Below are 18,045 nucleotides of genomic sequence, written 5' to 3' on the forward strand. Positions count from 1 at the left end.
TATGTCTGTATACCACGGGGATTGAAAGAAATCAAATTATCAACCATTAATAAGGTAAACTTGAAGAGTTCTTCTCGACCTGTGGTAGCTCAGACTATTAATTTGGCTGATGAAGTGGAAGATGATGAGGAGGAAATGTTTCTTCAAGCAAATCCTTCTGTAGTTCCAATGTTTGAAATTGATGTGGATAATATTATTCAGAAGTATCAAGATTCTTCAATATTTACGAACTATAAAGTTCGGGACCATTCAGTGGTTCAACATGCAGGAGGAAACCAGTCAGGACAGCAACCTGAAGCATTTCCTGAAAGTCAGGAACAGCCTGATGTTCAGGAGAACTCAGGAAATGAAACTTATAACAGGATCCAGGATCAGGGCAGTAGTTATCCTGAAGAATTTCAGCCAGAGCAACTTGGAAATCAGCCTAAGGAGGTGGATAAATGTAGGGATAGTCCTGAAGTACTTGATGAAGAGGGACAAAAAGCAATCATTCAGGCTGAGTTGAGATATGAGCACACCTTGAGAACATCTGCAAGGGTGGTAGAAGATGAGGTGCAGGAAGTCAATTTGGATCTTGAAGGAAATTAAACTCATTAAGGTCAGTATCTTTGTGGAACAAGAGTTCAAGCAAAACCTTGTTCAGTTGTGCAAAGAGTTTCAGGATATCTTTGCTTGGGATTACACAGATATGAAGGGTTTTGATCCAACTGTTTGTCAATATAGAATAAATCTTAAAAAAGATACCAAGCCAATTGTTTGGAAAAGATATAGGATGAATCCCAATCATGCCAAGCATGTCAAGGAAGAAATTGACAAGCTTCTAAGGGTGGGATTCATCAAACCAGTCAATGAGGTCACTTGGTTATCCCCTATAGTGGTGGTACCTAAAAAGAATGGAAAGATTCGGGTTTGTGTGGATTATAGGAAATTGAATGCAACTACTATTACTGATCCTTTTCCTATTCCTTTTACTGATTCTCTTCTTGATGATGTGGCTGGTCATGAAATGTATAGTTTTCTGGATGGTTTTTCAGGCTACAATCAAATAAGGATCCATCCGAAAGATATGGATAAGACAGCCTTCATTACTGAATGGGGAGCATATGTTAGTACGGTCATGAATTTTGGATTGAAGAATGGGCCTCCTAAGTTTCAGGGAGCTGCTCATAAGACCTTTGGGCCATATTTGACAACTTTTATGAGGGTGTTTATTGATTATTTCTGTGTTTTTGGCAGCACTAAAGATCATCTTCAACATCTTAGGTTATGTTTTGAGAGATGCAAAAAATTTGGCATGTCCTTAAATCCATTCAAATCAGTATTTGCAGTAAAGAGAGGAGTGCTGTTAGGCCATATTCTCTCTGAGGAGGGTATGAGCATAGATCCAAGAAAGATTGCAGTTGTTCAGAAAGCTAAAGCTCCATCCAATGTGCAGGAAGTTATGAGATTTGTCGGGTAAGTGAAGTGGCATAGCAGGTACTTGAGGTATCTATCTCATATATGTGCTCCTCTTACTAATTTAACCAAAAAGGAGATGTAGTTTGTCTGGAGGGAAGATCATGATAAGGTCTTTGGTATTCTCAAGAAAATGCTTGTTGTAGCTCCTATATTGCAGCCTCCTGCATGGGATTTACCTTTCCATATTTTTGTTGATGCTTCTGATCTTGCTGTGGGAGCTGTTTTGATGCAAGATAAGGTGCCTGGATGGTATAGAACTATTTACTATGCAAGTCGGAGATTGAGTACTGCTGAAAAGAATTATTCAGTAACGGAAAGAGAAGCACTTGGTATGGTGTACTCAATTCAGAAATTTAGACATTACTTGCTTGGGAATTAGGTTATATTTCATGTGGATCATCAGGCACTGTTGTTCCTGATCAATAAACCTCAGTTAACAGGCAAACTTGCTAGATGGATGTTGCTATTGCAGGAATTTGATTTCAAGGTTATTCATACTCCTGGGAAAGAGCATGCTGTAGCTGATTATCTTAGCAGATTGGACAATGATGATATGGAAGCAGGAGTTCCTCATCAGCTTCCTGATGCTGAACTTTTTGAAGTTCAAGCTATAGATCCCGACTCTTATTATGATCAGTTACTGCATTTCTTACAGGAAGGAGTGATGCCTGCACACCTTACCGTAGATCAGAGAAGGAGATTAGCTTTGAAGAGTCGGTCCTTTCAGGTTATTCTGAATCTTTTGTACAAAAGAGGAGTTGATAATGTATTGAGGAGGTATATTCCTGAATTTGAGCAACCAGCAGTTCTTCATGAAGCTCATTCCGGACTGTCAGGAGGTCACTTTCTGGAGAAATTACAGGCAAGAAAATACTACAAGAACGTTTATGGTGGCCTACTGTGTTGAAGGATGCTCATCAATATGCTAAGGAGTGTTTGCAATGCTTGAAGGAAGGTCAACCTCTTGACAGGGATAGAATGCCAAATCATCCTGTATTACCACTTGAACCATTTCAGAAATGGGGAATTGATTTTGTTGGACCTATCAAACCAGCAGCTAAAGGCACAAGTAACAAATACATTTTGGTTTGCACAAACTATGCCACAAAGTGGGTGGAAGCACAAGCCCTCAAGGATAATAAAGCAGTTAGTGTGGCCAAATTTTTGTATACTAACATTATGACTAGGTTTGGATGTCCTATTGAGCTGGTCATTGACAGGGGTAAACATTTTTTGAATCAAGTTATTCGGGACCTGACTGTCAGGCATATGATTCTTCACAAGAACTCAACTCCATACCATCCTCAGGCTAATGGGCAAGCTGAGAGTTCCAACAAGACTCTACTCCGTATCTTGAAGAAGATCGTTGAAGATAATAGGAAGGATTGGGATGTCAAGTTGGATTCTACTTTGTGGGCTTTCCGGACTGCATACAAGGTGACAACTAGATTAACACCTTTCAGGTTAGTGTATGGATTGGAAGTTGTTGTCCCTATGGAATTTGTGGTTCCTAGTTTAAGAGTTGCTGTTGAACATAAGTTGGATCCGGAACAGTCAGTGCAGCATCGGATGGAACAGCTCCTGAAGTTGAAGGAAGACAAAGTGTTAGTTGCTTATGTGTCAGGAATTACGCAGCAAAGGAGACAGGCTTGGGTAAATCGACACATCCGCAAGAAAATTTTTGAAGAGGGGGATTGGGTAGTTGTTTATAATTCTCGGTTGGGAAAATTTCCCGGCAAATTGAAGCTTAGATATGCTGGACCATTTATTATTCATAAAGATATTGGGCAAGGTACATTTCTGCTCAAAAATTTGCAGGGCAATATCCTAAAGCCTGCGGTCAATGGTTTTCGGCTTAAAAGACTACTGCAACCTTATTATTCACCTGTTAATTTAATTTTTCCTGTTAATGTAAGGGAATCAAATTATGAAGGTTACATGTGTGAAGGGTCACTTGTACATGATGCTGACATGACATTTGGCACACAATAAAGTTTACTTGCAGAAGACTTTGACTTCACTTTTCAAATGGAGAAGGACGCAGGCATTCTTCGTGATTCTCCTCTTTCTCCATCACCGTGTGCTGATTCTCCTCTTTCTCCATCACCGTGTGCTGTGCGCCTTGTTCATGCCGTCATGACACATACACATCGAAGTTCTGCCCGGAAGCTGGTTCTTCCAAAGCGTGCTCGCCAAGAGGAGAACGATGAGGAGTATGAGATGTCGGAAGATGATCGGCCTGGTCGACACAAGGAGGACACGTCAACACCGATGTCGGTTTCTCAGCTGTCAAGCCCGAGTGCTGTGAGTACACCGTTTGTTGATTCTTCCCTGGTCCTTGACGTGGATGATGCAGTTCATAGCGCTTGGCTGCAGCGCATTGGATTATATGCATTTGCATGTTTGCCATGGTCTCGGTGGGTTGCCAATGTTAATGCATCTGCCCAATTGGACATGATGAGGCAAAGTCAGGGCATGATTGCAGGCCGTTTGGAATTGACTGCTGCAGTGGTTGCACGGGTATTTGCATTACCCATGAATGAAAATCCAACTTTGTGGAAATGTAGTGATGAGCAGATGTATCAGGCCTTTGGGGAGCCTGCTGGTCCTCGGCATGTTTACATTTTGAAGAGAGTTGATGCTGTCCGAAAATTGCAGCTCCGATGGTTTATTGAGCGTTTCATGTTATTCATCAAAATTGACAGCATAGCAAGGGAGACTTATGGTGTTATTTATTATGCTGAGAATGTGGGTATGCCAAATTGGGCAGGTTTAATGTTTGACAGGCTTATGGCTGAGATTAATATCTCTAAGCCCAAGAAGGTTTTTCAGAAGTCGCGTATGGGATGCTATTTGGCTGCTCTTTATGAGTATGCACAGTCCAAATTTCCTGATGTTGTTTTGGAGAATGTGTCTGACTCGAAGCCATTCTCTTCAGTGGATAATGCAATGCATGTTGATGATCAACATGTAGAGTTTGATTCTCATCAAAAGGATGCTGACAGTGATAAGGTTTTTGCCGGCCAAGAGCAACAGAAGGCTATATACAGGGACTTGATGCAGGTCGGTTATGATGAAGCCTATGCTTGGAAAGTTGCCTTGGATTTTGTTCCAAAGAATTCTGTCTCTTTGGATGATGCAGCAATTCATGAAAATCAGGGTAATGAAGATTTTCTTAAGTCTGCTGGTTATGGGCATGTTAAAAAGAAACCTAGAATCGATAAGATTTGGTTGAGAAGCATGCAAGAGCCTCAGGTTCAGCAGCACACTTTTTCTGAAGTCCTTGTGGTATCTGCAACATCTTTGGATGTTAAACAACAGGTGGATGTTGTTCAGCCCAATGTTCCCTTTGTTCCAGATTGCTTTCGGGTGGATGAAATTGCTATCAATAGTGTGTCAAATGCTTGGACTGTTATGAAAAAGGTGATGTCATTTTTTGAGCAAGCTGACAAAAATAGTGCTCAAACTGCAGCTGAATGTAAACGGGTCAAGTTCCAGTTAGATTTTCAGCAGAAGCAGTAGGATGCCTTGGTTAAACAGTTGAAGATTAAGCAAGATGAGTATGATGCTTTGCAAACAGAGTCTCTTGGCAAAATTGCAGCTTTACAGCAGTTAGTGGATAATAGAAAAATATCAACTGCTTTGTTTGAGAAATGGACTCAAGAGTTGCAAGATAAGTGTATGCATCAGTTGCAAAGTTTTGTTGATATGCATGCTAAATTGCAGGTTGAGCATCAATTGTTGTTGGAGAGCTTTCAGCCTCTTAAACATGTTGAACAGCAGATTTTGAAGAATTTGGAAGTAGATGTGGATGCCTCGATTGTATTGAAGTCTGAATTTTCTGAGATGCAGCAAGCTTTGATTGGTGATATTAGAAACACTTGGCAGCTGGTGATGGGAAAATTTGACACTTTGGTTTCTAGACCTTATAATATGCTTAAAAATGCTTTTGTTCCAGCTGATTTTGATGCATTAATTCAGGAAAAGGATGCATTGCTTCAGCAAGTTGCAAATTTGCAAGCTGTCAAAGTGGATGTTACTCCTAAGTTGCAGTATGCTTTGGATGAGAAGAGAAAAAGTGATGACTATGTAGCATCTCTTTTGCAGCAAAAGGATTTTAAGTTGGAAGATAAGGATGCTACTGTGCAACAAGTTGTGTATGAGGTGCATGAAGAGATTAAGGTTACTAGTCGTAGATCTGTTGAAGACTATGCTGCTACACGTTCGGAGTGTCAGATTTCTACTTGCACAGATATTATTCTGTACACTCCTAGTTTGTTTACTACTTGACTTTGATATGTATCTTCTTTTTGCTCCTGACATGATGTAATGACCTCTGCTAACACTTAGGATCAATTATGCAACTGCACAAGAGGACTATGAGTATCCTAGAGGGGCTCTACTCATGGTTGCTCAGTGTGGCTTGTCATGGGGTGCAAGGCCTCTGGCAAGGCATAATTGTATTCTCTGGGTTATTTCTTACTTTGTATGCTTTCTGTTATATAGCTACATACTTGTGGGTTCGAGTCTTGACTGTCCTAGTCATCCACCGGGCTGTGCCAGGTGTTGAGGCTCGAATTGCACTATATTAGTACTTTTATACCTTAGTACTAGCATATATGTAGAACCAGCATATGAAAAGTGACCTAAGATGTCATATGAAGCATTCAGGTTTTTACCTGACATGCAAGCACCTTCCTGACAGTCACGAGTTTTGTGTCTTTTGTATTCCTGCGTAATGAGAACAGAGATCTTCTTCAGAACAGCGCCAGATTCTGATCGTTTATGTCTGGTTCTAATAATGTGTATCTGTGTCCTGACTATTTGTGTTGTCTACTGCAAGTTATTTGATCAGGAGTGAATATGATGATGATAAACTGTGTGATCGTTTTCTGGACAGTGGTTCAGCATTGATGTTTACGATATGTAGATCATGTTTGCATGGTATTCCTGAAGATTAGGTATGTGTAATGGCTGTAAATTGTGTCAGGAAGTTCCCTACAGTGCTAATTTCCTACATTTTCTGTTATGGTCCTGATGGTCCATAACAGACTTGCACATGGAGTCTACACAATGGTAGGGAACTCGGCCTCAAGCAAATGGTCCATGCGCCGACAATTCGATACATTGTCAGTAACAACTTGCACTACATTTGAGGGGCCCATCTACAACCACAATTTACAAATTACAACTTATGTATAAATCAAATTTCAATTATGAATCATGATATAATCATAATGAAAGAAAATCAGACAAATTTAAAACACAATTTGCAATGTATACCTCAATGACAGCTTGTCGAATGTAGCGGTAGATGAATGCACCCGTCGTTTTTCTCCCCCTCTTGCCGGTATCTATGGCCAGCAAAAAGTAAATGCCGAGTGGACATGAGACGAGTATGTTGATGATGCACCGTTTCTTACGATCAGTCCATCCGTCGGTGAGAATGGAGCAACCATATTTTATCCATGCGGCCCGAATAGGATCAAGCGCTCTATCAATCCTCTCCTCCTCTACATCAATCTTTCTCGTCCTCATGTCGTTGTATGTGACACTGGTCCATCCTTCACATGGACCCACATTGGCAATGGCTTTTACCATCATCTTCCATTGCTCTTACTTTAGGACATTGAATGCAAGATTACACTCAATCACCGTGCATGCAATTTCAATGTCCACAAGTCATCGCCTTTCTCTAAGAAAGGCAACCCATCTACACACATGACCGGGTGCTTGAGAGAGAGACGATTGTCTCTCCGGTACCGCATGAGCCTCCACTCTTTGTCTTTTACCGAAGCCGGATGCGGATGTGAAGCCTCCACCACCAATGGTAGAGGCCTCTCCCACATCGGTTAAAGATATGCCCACATTGGATGCTTCCTCGTTAGTAGGCATAGGAGTTGGTGCCGATAAGCCACTTCCTCCTCCTCCTATGGATCCCACTCTCATCTTGGCGAGAATCTCATCCGCAATGTTTGGAGGGATCTCCTTGCATGGAGAAACTTGCCCCCCCTCCCCCCCCCCCCCCCGTCTTGGAAAGATGTTGGAAAAGCCGAGTTGCACCACTTGTATAGCGCTTCCCGCAATACTTGCATGTCCAATGGTGGGATTTGGACTTCTTTGTGTCCCTCTCCACATGAATCGCATGCAAATTAAAGGGCTTGTGCTTCTCACGAGTCATGGTGCCGATGATGAATAAAGAGGCCCGAAAGAGAGAGAGAGAGAGAGAGAGAGAGAGAGAGAGAGAGATGCTTGAGTCACGACTCTCAACTTTTGAAACTTGTTACTTGAGTCTTGAAAGTTGAAAGGGAGAGAGACTCGAGAGGCCTGAGGGTTGGGGTAAAGTTGTGGGGTAAAGTTGAAAGAGCAAGAGTGAGAGAAAGGGAATGGGAGATGAGAATGGCAAATGCTTTGATGGGGTGCAGGATAGAGGGGATGGGAGATGAGATTTGACTCTTTGAGAATGGCAAATGCTTCGATAGGATGCAGAAAAGAGGAAGATAAGAATGGTAACTTATAAGTGCTTGCTGAATTGGTGTGGAAGCATGGAGGAGAGGAGCACCTTTTGTAGATGAGAGAAGGGTCAAAGTATAAAGTTCAAACAGTCAAAGTCTAAAGAGAGAAGGAATCCGAAGAAAGGACTGCAAGCTGGAGCCTAAAAGGAATCCAAAGAGGAGCATAAAGTTTTGCATGGATGATGGCTGGAATTTGGAAAAGGGGAGTGGAATGAGGTATCCAAGGCTTCCCACCCCCCCCAAAAACGCAAAGTGCAGGAAAAGCGCAAAATGCGGGACGCGGGGGCACAGGAAACACAGAAAGAGCACGCGCAAGCCAGGTGGCCAAAAGAGGCCAGTTTTATCGTACGAAATCATACTGTACGGACCGTTTCGTACCACGTATAGAGGCAACTATGGTGCAATCAAATCTCTTGATTTCAAGAAGGGATTTTGTGTCACTGCTGCTTGAAGCATTTGCAGCCATTGTTCAGCAATGTACCCAAAAAAAACTGCAATTTATAACAGCAAAGAATGAGCTGAATATTCAGTTAATATCAGCCCAAATTTTAAGGCAATGAGAGTTTAATCCAAGTACATATACAGCAGTAGGATTGATAACTTTCAGCAGTATAACTGAAATTTTAGCACATACTCAAAGCATACATCGCTACCAGGTGACTCCCACTTCAGTAGTATCACCAAAAGTACATCTGCAATAATCCCAGATCTGCAAATGATCACTAATACTGCTGCAAAATGACTGTTCAGCAATACATCAACTCAATGGAAGCTTCCCAACATATGTACTACATACATATGTAACCAAGTACTTCTGACACACAAGAAACCAAGATTCTTTGCAATTTCTTCAATATTTCACAAGTGGGGAATGAATCTCACTGCTTACAGCACCAAGATTGCATCAGCAATGTTTCCAATGTACATTTCAGACATCATTTTTGTCAAAATTCTCAAATTTCAGCAAAACCCCCAAAGTTTTACTGACAAATCTGAACCGATTGCATCATTACATAAACCCGAGACCATAAAATGGGAAACATTGGCAAAGTTTGCCAAAATTTTGCAAAAGCCCCAAAAAAATCTCAAGTCAATTGTGCATCAATGTCAACAAATTTGACTTTGCTAAGCAAAATTTCATTGATATGAGAAAAGCCCCAAAATTTTGGAACCAATGTATACAATTTTTGCAATTTTCTAGTCAAATTGTCCTGTTATGTATAACCAGCATCAGATATGGGAAGACCCCCAAATTTCTGGGCATAAAAATGCACTGGTCTGAAGACCGTGCTTGCACATGCAAACCAAGGCTTAGAATAAGCCACTTCACCATAATATTGAAAGAAAATTTGCTGGTCGTCGCCTGACACGTGACGTGGTTGATTGCGCCTGTCCCCACCGTGCTTCCGTCAAGTCCGAACTGGTCGTCCACTGGTCCTGCTGTTCCGTTGAGCTTGCAACTGGCGACTGCTGCCTGTGGCCAGCATGAGCCATTCAGCTCTGACACTAGTTTGTTGCACTTGAGTGCTGACCAAAATGCGAGCTCGGAGTGAGCACAAATAGAGCAAAGAGATAGAGAATCGTGTTAAGAGTGTACCAGTGTGTTGCACGGTACACAAAGAATAAAAATGTATTTATATGTTAGGGTACAAGTAAAGGGTGTGTTCACACCCGTAAGTTTATACATGTGGGATTTTACACCCGAAGGGGCTTTACGCCCAACAAAGCCCCAACATTTCACTGACCAATCTGTCCCAATTGTGTTAAAACATGTTCCCGAGAGCATGAACTGGCAAATTTAGCAAAATTTCACAAAATTTTGCAAAAGCCCCAAATTTCTCATGTCCAAATGTGCACCAATGTCAATAAATTCGGCTCAGCTGAGCAAAATTTCACTGATACATGAAAAGCCCCAAAATTTTCAAAGCCAATATGCACAATTTCTACAATTTCCAAGTCCAATGTCACTATTATGCATGAACAGCACCAAATCTCAAAAAAGCCCCAAATTTTTAGGCACAAATCTACAAACTATGCTTGCACACACGAACCCCCATTAGTGAGTAGGGGGGCTACTTGCTTCTTCTTTTTTTAATTTAAATGATGAATCTGGCCTGAAACGTGCTGATGTGACTAGCGTGACCTGTCAAAGGATGTCACCTGCTGTCCCGCTGGTCAGAGTTGACTGCCGCCTGTCTCCGCCTGGTCACACCAGTCATGCTGACTGCCACATGGTCTCCCCCTGGTCACACCAGCTGTCGATTGGCTGTCGACTACTGAAGACACTATTGCCTGCATTGTAAAAGTGACAACCTGCCATTCTCTTCACATGCGCATGCTGAAACTGACCTGCACAGTCCTTGAGAAGGGCGCACACCTTAGCTGCAGCTCTAATACCAGTTTGTCGGGATGAGTGTGCAATGGGAATGCGAGTCAAAAGTGAAGCATCAGCAGTGTTGAGTGTGAGAGTGAGAGAATCCCAAGACAACTGTACCAGCTTGTCATAGTACACAAAGAATAAAACGTATTTATATGTTAGGATACAAATAAGGGTGTGTTCGCACTCGTATAAGTTTATACACGGAGATTAAGGGACTTTACACCAAACCGAAACGCACAAGATAAAGAGCCTATGCTTTCCCAAATAAAAGGTCTTTTTCTTTTGAAGAGGGGGAGGGTTTTCCTCAAGGTACTTGAATATTCTAAAACCATGAAAATGGGACCATGTCCAAAGTTATCACCAAAGCTATTTTGGTCCATTCACAATACTTTACAGCTTTCAAATGTTAGGTTAGGATTCATCAACATGCACGCACACGCACACAATCACAATGAACAAGTGAATGGCAAGAGAGAAGAGAGTTGTAGAAGGTCACATCCACTATGTGAGAATGATAATGAAAGTAAAATCCCTAAGATACTAAGTACTTTATAGCTTTCAAGTGTTAGGTTAGGATTCATCAACATGCACACACGCGCACACAGTCACAATGAACAAGTGAATGGCAAGAGAGAAGAGAGTTGTAGAAGGTCACATCCACTATGTGAGAACGATAATGAAATTAAAATCCCTAAGGTACTGAGTACCACACCCACTAATTGGTAACCCTTCTCCAACTAGAAGGTGAAAAGTGCTCATGGATAAGGAAGTGTTCACACCAAAACTTTAGAGGAACACAATAAGTGTAACAAACCCCCTCGAGTGAATGATGTAAATGTATACACAAAATAGGCAAATCAATCCCCAAATGATAGCAAACTTAAAGCCTTGCGAAAGGATCCAAACTTCTCTCTAGAGAGAGCTTTTGTAAACACATCTATCAAGTTGTCCTATGTAGGGACATAAACCAAGTCAATCATGGAGCCTTTCTCCAACATAATGATACTACACCTCAATGTTTTTAATGCAAGCATGAAAAACTTGATTTCTCGCAACTGCCATGGCACTCCAACTATCATTATACATAGGAGTAGGTGAATATTATCCCACACTAACATCGACCAAAAGGCGTCTAAGCCATACACATTCCGAAGTGGCTATAAATGTTGCCCTGTATTCAACCTCATAGCTAGATGTGGCCATGGTTGCTTCTTGCTCTGCCAAGAAATACATGCATCACCAAGCATGAAGCAATTACTACTAGTGGACACCCGCATGACAAAGCAACAAGCCCAATCACTATCTGTGAATACATGCAACCAAAGAGCAATGCCTTTATGATAGAAAAGGCCCAATGTCTGAGTCCCTTTAAGATAGCAAAAGACATATTTGACTACTTGCCAATGGGTAGTACTAGGGCTGTGCATAAAGCGTGTCAACTCAAATATCCCAAACTAAATATCTGGTTATGTATGACACAAATAAAATAGATAGCCACGAGCCTGCTCATAAAGAGAAGCATCAAATGAATCGCCTAACAGCAAGAGCCACTTGGACAATGTTCCTCGTGGAAAATTTATTTACTTGCCCAAGCGCCCTTTACAAAGATGATGAAATTATGCAATGCAAAAGGAGGTACAACAAGGAGGGAAATGCCAATGTCAAAGACAAGTGCCAAAACCTATAGAATACCAAGAAGGGTAGCAAACCCCTCTCAACCTTGAATGTCGATGTCGAAGGAGGGAGACAAGCTGGATATCAATCTTCGTGCGGTGCCGAGAACCAAGAAGTGAGGAAGCATCTCGACTAGAAGAACAAGATAGAAGTCACTACCATAATAGCATCAAGAGAGATGCTTCAGGATCTACCGCGGGATGTGAAACCTCCATGCTAGTAAAAGAGCAAAACTCTTAGGATGATGAAACCATGAATGGAATAGCACGCATCCCAAGTCTCTAGCCCAAGTAAGATTGGTGCAAGCTTGCATGGTAGCGCTACACTAAAAAACAAAACCCTACAAAAGAGATGAAGATTTGCAAGCAAAGGTCAATAGGGAGATGCTCCAAAAAACTAAACTAAACTAAACGAAAAAGATAACTGAATGAACAATAAAATGATGCAAATGTATATGTATGTGAGTAAATGCAATGAAAGACTTAAGAATGAAAATCCAAGGACAAAATCCTATGGACCCAATGCAATAGCCTAAAGACCTAAGAGTGTGTAGATGGAGATAAGCTAAGGATGTGGCCACCACTATATATGCCCACTAGCAGGACTCTCCCAATGTGACAAGGTGGTGAGGTAGTCCTAGATGGAGGCAAATGTGAAGTGGATGTGTAAAGTGCAATGGGATCGAAACTCGCAAACCAATCAATCAACCCCTCCAGAGCAGAGAAGGACGACCACTTAAGACCAAAGAAGCCAATGGGGCAACAACCGAAGGCATAGCCCCACTAGAATGTCCAACAACAGTGGAAGCAGTTACAGCAACCTACTAAGGTCTCTTAAGAGGAAGACCTTAGACCTTGGTACGACACTCCTCGTCCACATGGCTCGATCTCCAAGAGTGTGTACAAAACTTGTTTTCCTTACGAAGTTATTGCCAAGTGGGTTTTATTTCTTTGGTTTCGTTTGAAAAATAGGAGCCAACCTTGGTTTGGCTTGCCTTCACATCTAGTGAGTTCTTACCACTACTGGTTTTGCCTTGCGAAAAAGGTGCAACTAGTCCCCCTCTCTAAATAAGTTTGTGTGGAGGAATTTTTGTGGACTTGGTCGTGCAGCCTTGAGTAACACAAGAACCGGTACTAAACTCATAGAAGGTCAACAATCTAGATAGTAAGATAATGTGTTGGATAAAATGATGGTATCTTTCGAACAACTTATTCAAGAAGAACGTGACCTCATCGTCGTCTGACTTTCGAGAGCCAATAGTGGCAAACTCCACAAGTAATTGCCAATATTCGGTCAACTTGACTTTTAGATCATCCCCTTCCTTAATGAAAAACTCTTGACGCTCAAATTCGAGATTTGATATGCTGAGTATAATCTCACACCATATAGCAGTCAATGAGATAACACCAACGCTCAAATGCGAGAGAAAAAACCTCTAACTAAGAGTGGAGCTCAGAAAACAACCCCTTCATTAACTCAACATTGGTTGTTACCTTGCACACTCTCCATTGACTAATGTGATTAGGGTGAGCTAATCAAGGGTCTGGCATATGCTCTCCCAAAGTCCTTGAGATTCAAGCACTTGTTGCATGAAGTTTGACCAAGTAGTGGAATTCGACGCGTTAAAGCATGTCTTATCCCTGAAGGCATTCTTCGCAATTGCAACAGAAGTGGTTGTGCTCAGATAAGATGCATAGGGTGGGTAAGCTGGGGGGAATGGAGTGCACTTGGAACTAGGTCCCAGAGTGCCCACCATGCATGCGAGAAGTGTGCAAAGTGGATCTAAATGTGGACATGGGAATGGTAATCGCATGAGGAGTCCATTGTGAAGGGATAGGGACACATGGAGCAAAGGATAGGAATCCCTACGTAGTGACCCATGAAAAGTGTGATGACGCACCATAAGCAAAGCATGGGAATCCCTCTGTCTGAACGAAAGGATGTGTGTGACTGGGGGTAGTGAGGGGAATGCCCATCATAGCTGTCCCTATGAAAAATTATGTGCTCACTTGTGGAAAGGTGGAGGGAACTGTGTTAAAGGATGGCATGCTCCATGGAGCAAAAGTGGCTTGAGAGTTAAGTGGAGGGTACGGTGTTAAAGGATAGGCATTCCTTGTAACGATACACCATCATGTGAAGTGGTAGGAAAGTATGAGTATGGAATGAAGAATGAGAATGTGCTAGGAGCAGAAACGCAAGGGCCAACTCCCAGTGTGGAGGATAAGGATGTAGAGTGTAATCCAAGGTTTTGAAAGGAAGAAAAGAGAAAATCGATGTGTGGGCTAGAAGAGAGTGGGATGGAAGGAATTTAAGAAGAGTAGCTTACATGCTCATATAAGACAAAAGATGTAGATATATCTAATGAAAGATGTTTGCTTCGAGAGTCCCTTGTATGAAGTTTACATACAAGAGAATCATTTGGATCTTGCACACAAAAAGGAGAAACATGAGAGTATTTGGATTCATACGACTCAAAGGAATTATATGAACTTGACACTAGGCTTGGATGAGATGAAGAAAATGCATTACCAATCGTCCCAAATATTATATGCCCTCTACGTTCGAAGAGGTGGCCAACCTCACTAAACCAGTTCAGATGGAGTACCAAAGCTGATAGGAGTATAAGTTCAACTATACATGATGCGCAAGTACTCTTCAAACTCCTCTGTCATGAGACTAAAATCTAAAACAGGAGAAAACAAAGAAGATGAGGGTAAAGGTGGAGTATTGTCTTCCTCACCAAGTCCATAATGCCTCCTCAAGGCCTCCAGTAAGATGGAGAAGTCTAATAAGACATCATGAAACCCCAAGAAGAAGGTGGCTGAGACTGTGTGATTGAGTTACGAGTTGTTCGTGTGCCTCGTACGAAACCTAGCACTTCACAATATCCCCTGGATACTCTTTAAAAGAGCATCAACTCTGATACCATGTGAAGAAAATTGTGAAGTGGCTATTCGGGTTTGCACTCAAGAAACACAGAGTTTACGACCACGATAGAAACACAGCGATATAGAAACAAACATGTAAAACTCAAACCCTAAAAGAAAAACTCAAAACTCAAAACATAGAAATAAACACAAGTAGGAGAGAAAAAGAACACAACTCTGAAGTGAATGAAGAGCGTACAAAGTATCCAAGGGCAGAGCAATAGTGTTGGAGAGTGACATCCACCAGAGACAAATCCCAAGTACTATATCCACCAATCGAACATGAGAGAGTGCTAAATCATGAAGGGCAGCAAACTTGTCACCAAAACACAGCAATCGGAGGCTAAAATCTGATAAGACACAACAGTGTACCACCAAAGAAGGCTGAAAACTGATCATCCGAGGCAAAGAATTGTTACGCGACAACGAGAGGTGACTACTGATGTAAGTGGCCTGCTGGACACCAAAACGTAGATATTGTCGCAATTGCCTGATGGGAGAGATGGCAGCAACCTGTCACCTGGCACCAAATGCTGAAAACACACGCTGATCGGATGCTATGATGACGCAACAAATAGAGACCTCCAAACAGTAAGACAATGGCTGAAAACAAGCCACCTAGGGTTGAATAGTGATGAGCTATAATCAACGATGACTCCACAACAGATGGTAGGTGGCTAATGGCTGAAATCCACACAGTAGAGTGAGAAACCTGCACAAAGGGATGAGGGGGCAACCTGCCTATTTATAGATGTGGATGGACCCTCCCAAATTAGGTTTCACTCAAACTCTCTTGAACCACATACAGTTGTTGCATTTTTCATTAAATAAGCATGTTTTGAAACTGTGTAAGATGCTAATTAGCATGTAATACACTTCTTAGCTTAACACTTGTATGCAAAGATAGTAGTACAAGTGACCAAGATCTGTGATATCAAAAGCATACTCCAATTCAGTCTTTAAGGCTGCAATATGTGTCTCATGAGGTCTAGTCAATAACATATCATTCACATAAAGAATGAGAATCAAGAGCCTATTCCCATCTTTACAGACATAAAGCATACTTTCAATGTGTGAATTACTAAAGCCAAGAGCAATCAAGTATACATGTATCTTTTCGTACCATTCCCTAGATGCTTGCTTCAAACCATAGAGGGCCTTATGCAACCAACACACTTTGATCTCTGAGCTTTTCTAAACAAAGCCAAGAGGTTGTGTGACATAAACCTCCTCATAAAGATCACCATTTAAAAAAGAAATATTTACATCCAATTGATGCATATGCCAATCAAAATAGACAGCCAAAGCAATGACACTACGAATGACAGTCGTGCGTGAAGTGGGTGTAAGCATCTCGAGCATACTCTTTAGCAAGAAGATGTGCCTTGTAACGATCAATGCTACCATCAAAGATTCTAAATGTCTGCTTGTAAACACACTTTGTGCCTATAGGACACTTGCCAATAGGTAAATCACATAATTCCCATTTGCCATTTTTATGGATAGAGTCCATCCTGATGGCATAGCTCCCATCCAATTCTCATCCTCTAAAGCATCATGTAAGAAAGTTCATTGTTGCATGAAGTAGTGACAAGTGCCTACACAACCAAGTTGCCTTGTGCATGGTGAGTGGCTGCTCTAGTTCAACTTGGAAGTGAAATGGACTATTTGTTGTCCTGTAATGTATCCAACAGCCATCTATGGACTGTTTTAGCTTCCCAAATAGCATTCCTCGTATCGGCTACTTCATCCTCAACAATGCCTTGATCAATGGGCTGAAAACCAAGCTCTTGTTTAGCATGTGTTTGCTGCTGATTTTGCTTCTATAAACCCTCAATAGGTTGCTGAAATTAACCAAAATCGGATACACTTTTGCTGAAATAATAATAACGAGCTGTAAAACATATCCATAGGCCCAACATTGGGCTGATTTTCCACGAAGGACTGACAAGCATATGCAGCAAATACCACATCTCTATTGACAAAAATCTTGTACGTGGAGGGACGGTACCCTTTCCTTTCCACACTATAACCAATGAAAATGCATTCGACAACCTTGTCTTGCAATTTATGTCTTCATGGCTGTGGCACCAAAGCATATGCCAAACAACCAGAGACACAAATGTTCGACACCACTGGTTTTCATCCATTACAAGCCTCATAAGGCATACATTCAACCAATGCTTTAGTGGGATTATTCAACACACACATTGCACACATAATAGCATAAAGCCAAAGCTTTAAGGGCAACTTATTGTGTGAAAGCATACAACTTGCCATTTCCATCAAAGAGCAATTCTTTCTTTCAGCCCCACCATTTTGTTAAGGTGTGTAAGGCATAGTACATTAATGCGTAATGTCCCTTTCAACCAAAAAAGAGTTAAATTCTCATGACATGTATTCCCCCTTCAATTTGCATGGAGTATAATCAACTTGCATCCACTACCATTTTCAACCAAGGCCAAGAAGGCTTTAAAGCATGCAAACACTTCTTATTTGTGCCTGCAAAAACTTCTAATTTGTGCCTCAAAGCATATGCCCAACAATGATGAGTCATTTTATCAATGAAGGTAACAAAGTACAAGTATCCTTCGATAGATTTTATATTCATGGGTCCACAAACATCACTACGCACAAGCTGTAATTTCTAATCAACACGCATAGATACACCTTTGGGAAACGAAGCACAATACATTTTGCCAAGTACACACCTCTCGTATACATTATAATTAGGTGCCTTCAACAAAGGGAGATCAAGCACTATATTTTTGCTTCTCAAGCAAAGCAAATTGACATAATTAAGATGACCAAACTCAGTATGCCATAACTCAATGTCATCCATAATGGATCCTTTGATGCTCTCCTCTCATACAAATCAAGTTGATAGAGGCCATTGTACAATGTGCCAATAACAATGAGACCCATCACTACAATCATACACACTTTACCAACCTTCCAATAGCACAATCTACATATACATAGTGTTGGAGGTCGATGGGTCATAGGTGCTCATGGGCAGTTTGCCTTGACTCATCGCCCACACGGTTTGGACTGACTCACCAACCCCCAACCTAGATCTCACCAATAGGGC

General features: G+C 41.5%; 1 protein-coding gene across 2 annotated transcripts in view; it reads right to left on the reverse strand.

The window, feature by feature from the left end:
• LOC148036261 (uncharacterized) overlaps positions 1–18,045 on the reverse strand; it is a 103,716-nt gene that overhangs the window by 26,120 nt on the left and 59,551 nt on the right. The gene's annotated exons all lie outside the window — the stretch shown is intronic.

Source organism: Lygodium microphyllum, chromosome 5 (genome assembly GCF_053477565.2).
Source record: "Lygodium microphyllum isolate KBCC chromosome 5, Lygodium_microphyllum_v1.1.10, whole genome shotgun sequence".
Classification (NCBI taxonomy): Eukaryota; Viridiplantae; Streptophyta; class Polypodiopsida; order Schizaeales; family Lygodiaceae; genus Lygodium; species Lygodium microphyllum.